General features: G+C 34.0%; 1 long non-coding RNA gene across 1 annotated transcript in view; it reads right to left on the bottom strand.

Annotated features, from left to right (window-relative positions):
- Nucleotides 1-312: 312 nt before the first annotated feature.
- The window catches only part of LOC105853228, a 107119-nt gene continuing 99546 nt past the window's right edge, over nucleotides 313-7885 (bottom strand). Inside the window, exon 3 of the long non-coding RNA XR_001145070.1 lies at nucleotides 313-384. This is a non-coding gene — a long non-coding RNA (uncharacterized LOC105853228). The remainder of the gene's footprint in view (nucleotides 385-7885) is intronic.

The following is a 7885-nucleotide window of genomic DNA, read 5'->3' as shown; positions in this document are numbered from 1 at the left end:
GGGGTAAACTATATGTACTTAGTAACTGAAATCATTTAAATACCCAGATAAGAAAGGTTGTCGATAACCAGAAGGCCTAGGAGTAATTAGTCCAGAGGAATGCAGGCATGACAGGCATATGGATAATACAGAAGAGCAGAAATTAAAACAAAAAAGAAAAACATTAATGAAGTTCTTGATAAGGGTGGATTTGTGACATAAATAACTAATTCCAGTAAAGTTAGCAGTAATTTGCTTCTTCTACAGTGGGGGGCCAGCTGGGGAAAACATATGTGCCAGTCTGACCTATGTTAGTTCTTACCTCTCTGCACCTGGGTGTATAAGTAATTCACATGGAGAAAAAGACACAGTAGCTCAACTTCAAGGATTTTAGATGTTGAGATCCTATAAGAAAGAAAAGGTAAAACTATGTGAAAAGAACTTGAAAATGCTCAATATTCTTCACAGTGGCGAGAAATGTTAAGTTGCCTTGTTTACAACATATGAGGCAATTCTGCCTTAAAGAGTTTCTGAAGACTCACCCAAACTGGAGGTTTTTCTGTAACAGTGAAAATACCTCTTTTAGTTGATTTTATTATCTCATTTACTCTCTTTAGTTTAAACCCAAAGCAATTTGATACTTGGATTTTTTTAGTAAACAACATGCTTTAAATTATTTTTTGGCTTTATATAGTAGGTAGCACATTAGTGCTTAGTGCTAATAGTCATTTATTTACATAGATCAAAATGGATACATTGTTGAATATTTAATGGTTCCCCAGTGAGAACGATGGGGATAAAGGAGTATGTATTATACAACCTGTTTAACAATTTTCAAGGAAATTGAATTTACTTAGTTTTTTTCATGGATGAGCCTCTAAGTATAACTGTATAGAAAGTTTTAAGAATGGTCACTAGACTATTTTGTGTTCTCTGTTTCAAGTTTAAAATACAGCAGGCAAATAGGGTAGTATACTGAAACACACACACTTGCCCTGATTAATGAATACTATAGATATCTTTCTGTTCTGTCTGCTTGGTTAGCTTTGTTTCAAATGTGATACAGATCTCATGCTGCACTGCAGATCCAGAAATAGTCCATGTTCCTTTAAATTCAGGCAATGCATCATTTTCTATTACACTGTGTCACATCAGTCTATGATGGTAAAGCATGAGTTATGTGTATATGGACCAGTAGGTGAACTAGTCCCAACAAATTGATGATTTGAAGAAAAAGTAAAATATTCTTGTAAGAAAATGAAAAAAATCATAAATATATGATAGAAACAGTGCTCCTTAATTACTTACAAAATCAACATTCCACATCTTTCCAAAACTCCAAAAAATGTGTCCTGAACATATTAAATGCAACATATGTGGACTGATTCTCTTATTAAAGTGTCCTATGTCAAATTTCACCATTTTTTTCCCCAAATATTAGTTGTTAAAGGGTAAATATCACAAAATATCTCCTTACAATGTTTGCAAAACATTGATGAAAGAATTAGAATGGAGACAGAAGAAACTATGTTGGTTGTAAAAATCAGTATTATACTAGTGGGGTCTTAGAAAGGGTGTGTGATTAAAGCAGTGGGGAGGTTAAATTGCAATATCATAACTATGAGTATAGTTATATTTAAGTAATTATTAGCATGTCCTGATTTGCTAGATATTACAGAAACTGTTATGATGTATGTAGATTAAGTATACATGATCCCTATCAAGGGCACACATAGAATAAATGAAAAACAAACTTGGGAATAATAGAAGGCGACAATTAAGAAAAGAACAGATGGCAATTTAGAATGTCTCAAATCTAAATCAATACTGATGTCTGATTACTTAGTATGTTTAACCAGATTAAATTTAAAAAATAAACTTTAAAGAGGATTGAGAAGAAACTGGAGAAGATTCTAGAATACAAGTAATAAAGGAAGTAGATTTAGACTTCAGTAATATGGTAAACTGTTATTAAAAATATTTCCGGGCCCTCCCTGGCGGCGCAGCGGGTTAAAGCACTGCACTGAGAAGCTTAAGCCACTTCCGCATGAGTTTGAGGAGGAGGAGATCCACATGGCTTGGCAGACCTCTCCTGACCCGCCCACTGCTCCCCTCAGCAGTGTACTTCATTGATCTGCCTGTTCTGCTCCCTGCTCTGTCTCTGGTGAAGCCTCTCACCCTCCGCGTCTCTGGCCTGTACCTCAGTTCTGTATGAGGAAATAAATAAATCTTTTAAAAAAAATTTCCTACTTAATGAATTACTCATAAAATTTTACATTTCAGTACATCTCTTTCTGTTCTGCCCCCATTCTATCTCTGGTGAATTATCTCACCCCCACACCCCTCCCCCCACACACAACTCTGGCCTGCACTCCAGTTATGTATATATAAACAAATCTTTAAAATATAAATAAATGAAACTGCCCTTATGACTTTGAGGAATAATGTCAGAACAAGGTAATAAATTAAGCAGGAATAAAAAAATAAAATGCAGAAACAACTGATATTAGTAATACATATTTGGAAAAGGAAATGATCATATTAATTTACTTGATCACTCATTCATTCATTGAGCATCAATTTTTATTTATACATTAGGAGAAATGTTCAACAGTTCCATGCTGAGCCATGTGGGAGTCTGAGGCAAAAAGAAAAATGCATGTTCCTTATATATATTTATCAAAATGTCCTCTCATGTTTGAACCCCCTGGAAAAAGTCAATAAAACACTGTGACCAAAAACATGATTATATAAGGCATGATTATGCAGAAAGCTTCATTGCCTGCTCTGTTTTCAAAACATCTTCACTCACTGCAAACCTACATGGTGTGGCTCACATGACACAAGTGGTCTGAGAATTGTGCCCACTAGAAACTTCCATGCAGCTAGCACAGTAGCACAGTCATAAATAGAAGTGTATATTTGTAATTGGTATTTTGTTCACTGTGGATTTATTTTTACATTTTTTTAAACACACTCAAAAATGTATTTGATTATATTTAATGCTTTGAGTAACCAGGGCTTTGGGTCTAAACAAGGATTCCCAAGTAGAATACAATAGGGGTCTGCTGTCAAAGAACTAAAACTTAAGTACTTTGAAAATCAATAGCCTCCAGTATTTTCCTTTCCTCAACATCTCATATAGCTTCACTGTATGTGCCCAAAGTATTTATATTTGTTTAGATAAATTTACATTTTCTTTGACTGTTTTAAAAATATTTTCCAAAGTTTGAATCAATTTCTCATCTTTCTACATTTTTACTGTTTAAGTTTCATTAACTATTTTATCTTAGAAACTGACAAATTATTTTATTAAAAAATTAATTTTAGGCGAAGTACATTTTTTTCTTACACCATTATTAACTTTTATACAGTATTTGATTTCTCCCCTCAGATATAGTCCCTTGTTCTCCCAACACCATAGAACCCGAAATCCTACAACATATTCTCTTGTGCTCTTCCTTCCTCAGTTTTTAGCCTTTCCCCTCTCCTCCTGGAGATCTCAGATCAAGGATCAGCTCCCAAATTTTACTCCTTTTCCTGAACCTTTGTTTGGTTTCTCTATATTCCACATATAAGTGAAACCATTCTGTATTTATCTTTTTTCTTCTGACTTACTTGATTAATACAATCCCTTCAGCTGTATCTGTGTTGCTACAAAAGGTATAATTTAATCTTTTCTGATAGCTGAGTAGTATTCTATTGTGTGTATATACCACATCCTCTTAACTCAGTCATCTGTATGGGGCATATTTAGTTGTTTCCATATCTTGGCTATTGTGAATAGTGCTGTGAGAAACATGAGAGTGCAGGTTTCCCTTTAAATTAGTGTTTTTGGGTATATTAGTCCTTTGGATATATTTTCTGAGTTGAATAGTTAAGTCCTATGGTAAACCTATTTTTAGTGTTTTGAGGAATGTCCATTCAGCTTTTCTTAATGGCAGGCTTCCACCAGCTTACACTCCCACCAGCAGTTAGAGGGTTCCTTTTCACCACATCCTTGCCAGTACTTGTTGTTTCTGGTTCTTTTAATATCAGCCATTCTCACTGGTGTGAGATCATGTCTCCTTGTGGTATTTATTTGCATTTTCCTAATAATAAATGATGTCTAACATTTTTCATATGTCTATTGCCATTTGCATTTCTAAACACAGTATTCAGAACATGAGTTAACCTTAATAAGGTTAATTGATAATAACCTTAATTAATAAGGAGATATTGAAAGCATCAAATACTATAAAGTAATGCTTAAAGAACTTTAAGATGTTGTACTGTTTCTATATTAAGCAATCATAGCTTTGTACAATCCTGCTTTTCTACTTGATTTCTCTTTTCTAGTGCCTCTATGCAACCCATATTCACAGAATGTCAACTGTAGTAGGAGACACTGAACTAACACTATTAATGGTATGTAGCTATGCACACCTAAAAGAGTGTTTTCATTTCTTATTTGATATTTTGAAATAGTAAGCAGACCACTAAGCATCATAACAAGCTCTGGGTCAGTAGCATGTATGAATTTTTAATAAATGAACTTTGTGACTACTGCAGCTATTTTATAGCTTTGACCATTCACCCAACCCCTGAATTTACAGCTATTTTTCAGAAAATTAAAAAAAAAGCCAGATATTGGCATGAGAAAAGATTCCTAAAAATAGGTCTCACAGTTTATAAATGTAACTATTAACATATATTGTTTCTAGTATGTATAGGGAACCAGATTTTCAGATAGTATACAATTAAATTATAATATTCTTCCATAAGGCAATTATTATTATATACACACACATATGTCTGATAGTTCAGAGTATTTACTATCAGAGTATTTACAGCACCAGTGATTTTAAATTAATAATTGAGAATAATATATTCAGTTATTTTCCATTAGTTTCAAGTAAAGTTTTTTCCTCGCTTTTTAAAGTACTTATGGATAAAGAACATCTAGAGTCATTCTGCCACATTTAACTGCATAATGTGATATAAGAGATAGAGTAAATATTGGTGAATTATTGAATCAAACACTTGATACAATGTATTATTTTAAAAAGGGTATAAACAGGCATGCTTTGATATAATAAATAAATTAGGCCTTTAAATTTAAGATAAAGATTTCTTCAATAAGCTGAACCACTTTAATATTCCAATGTCAGCAGGGATTGCAGATATTTTAGTCAATAGATTATTCTTCAATGTAAGGAAGCAATCCTGTTCCTCCACTGCCTGACCACGTAGCTACAACTGGGAGGGAACATCCTGCACAAGGGTTAAGAGCAGAGGCATCCTTGCTTATCAGCTCCGCCATTTTAGTTACAGATAAATTAACAGATGACTGTGCCTCTGTTTCCCAATCACTGTATTACAGCAATAAATATGATGTGAAATTTGCACAAGTGATTATATATGTTTACACGACAAGTGCTTAAAAATCATTCACTGCTATAATATATGCATTATCTCATTTATTCTTTAAAACATTACCCTACAGTGTTGTTGTTTGTTTTTAAGAAATAGAATTGTGATAGAACTGTATTTTATTTACCTATCCCAGAGTCTCTAAAATTAAGACCTTTATGTTAATGTTATAAAAAGACACTGTACCCAAATCAGGGATAGTTAAGCAATACCGCTGTTTATATTTTAGTATCATTCAAATTTATAGAAAGGACTGTGGGAAAAAAAAATATCCAATTATTTTTTACCAAAGCCTAAGATTAGTCAACTTTGAGTAAATGTGGAAAGAAATGAGAAGAATATTTATAAAGAGTTTGCTCAACCCGAGATGGTTAGTCAGAAATAAGTTTAAGAGAGAAGTGGAACACATTCCCTGGTCACCTTGCTAACCTCACTGTCTTTGCCAATCTTTTCACTGTGACACCTCATATGATATTTGATAGTTCACTTTACTTCTCTATTTTTCAGGATACTTTCATTTCTGGCCCCATGCATTTCATTGGCTTTCATAATAACCTTAATGACATTGCAAACTATGTTTATGAAGATTTCCTAAAGAATAGAAAAAAATTAACTCCTTCAAACCTGCCTCTTTACCATGCCACATGGATCAACACTCCTCAGTAACAACTGCACAGTAACAACCCATGCATGTTGGGTTAGCATCTGTCTCCAACTTTGCTTCCTTGTCAAATTTACAGATTATTCTGCATAACTTTTCACCCTGATTCTGCACTCTACATGACATAGGTAAAAAAGCACAAAGCCAAGTGCAACACCCTTTCTTTAGAGAAAGAACATGCAGTGCAAATTCATGCTGTGAGGATCTGCAAAGCTCCTTGAGCCTATGAACAGGTGCAAACAATGTTGCAACAATCTGGAAAAGCATATTTTAGGAAAACTACTATTGTATTATTTAGGTGACAATTAAATTGTTTATCCACAAAAGAACAGTTTATAATACTTCAAAAAAAATATGAGGGTATTATTTTGAGAATCTATCTCTAAAAACAGTCCCCATTAAAGAATGCACAGGTAAATAATTAAAAAGTCAAAATCAAAATACCAACAGTAGCCACATACTTAATACATAGTTTTGCTTTCCCCAGTTTGCATCACAAAAAGAAATATTTCTTTGCAAAAGCTGAAAAGAGTAGAATCCAGATCCTGAATATTTAATAGAAAATAAAATGATATTTATTTTTAAGTGCATTCTACATTCAACACAACTGCATACTCCCAGCAAATCTATTGCGTTGCCCTGACATAGTTACTGCAAAGGTTTTTCCTTTGCTGTCCCAAGGGCCCAATTGATTTATCTGCCAGAAGCCTAAAGCCCCAAAATAAGATAGCTTTGAGTTTACAGAGGTCATTTTTCATTGTCTAAATAAAAATTTCTAAACAAAAATCTCTCATCCTGTTAACCGCAGGGTCCTTATCTCCCCAGAGGCTACAGCAACCTGAAAGAAGCCATTTCAATTCTTTCATGAAGAAAGATAAAAGCAAGTTTTCGATTAGAAAACCCAGCAAAGCTTCTTATTAAATGGTGGTAACAGTAACTAGTTGAAAAGGCAAAACTGTTCTAGAATAGGGTGGGGGGGGAAGAGAGAAATTATTATGCATGAGACAAATCTTACAGCGAGACTGTGAAGCAATCGGAGACAGTGACATTCGAGGAGGCAAAAGGAAGTTTGTGAATGCTTGTAACTCCTCACAGTTGTCCTACCCAGATCCTTAATAAACTGCCTCGTTTTATCAAACATGTTCTCTTAATTGCATGTGTTTGCTTTTATCAACCAACATTAACTGCATGTCACAATAATTATGCATTCAGGCCCATCTTCTCAGATCTGTCATCATCCAAAGTGCTTATGCAGCACAGGCAGAGGTAGAACGTGGCATGCTATCCTGGCTTCAGAATAATAGATTTTGTGAGGTTAGGCTAAAAGGAAAATTATCAAAAATGACTTCATAGAATAAGTTTTGATAAAGCAGGTAAACACATACACTAATGGTGATGCCCTGGGAAGCCACCATAACTAAGGGGTAAAGGAAAATTTTACTAGTGGGAGAAATTCACTGTAACTGGAAGAGAATGGGGGGAAAAGGCTCATATTTAACTTTGAGTAGGATGTAGTATAAGTAATGAAATAATATGTGGGCATATTTAAATAAAAATAATTTGTTTATAAAATATAGTGCCAGTGATATCTCTGGAAAAGATAAAAGACCAGGGGTGGTATAATGGTTTACTCTCTGATGTATGTTCTATTATTGGGGGGCAGGGAGTTGTTAATACTAACTTCTGGTATAAGGAGAGATAACTCCAAATAAGAATTAACACTTAAGATTCAAGACTTAACTCTATAAAAAGTAGTTTTTCTTTCCTGCCCACTCTTAGCCATAGGATAGTACCAAAACCTATGATGGTACGTCTCTCGTTTGGATATATATA

Source organism: Condylura cristata, unplaced genomic scaffold, assembly GCF_000260355.1.
Source record: "Condylura cristata isolate star-nosed mole 26May11 unplaced genomic scaffold, ConCri1.0 scaffold00001, whole genome shotgun sequence".
In the NCBI taxonomy this organism is placed as follows: domain Eukaryota; kingdom Metazoa; phylum Chordata; class Mammalia; order Eulipotyphla; family Talpidae; genus Condylura; species Condylura cristata.
This window is presented reverse-complemented; position numbering and strand designations above follow the sequence as displayed.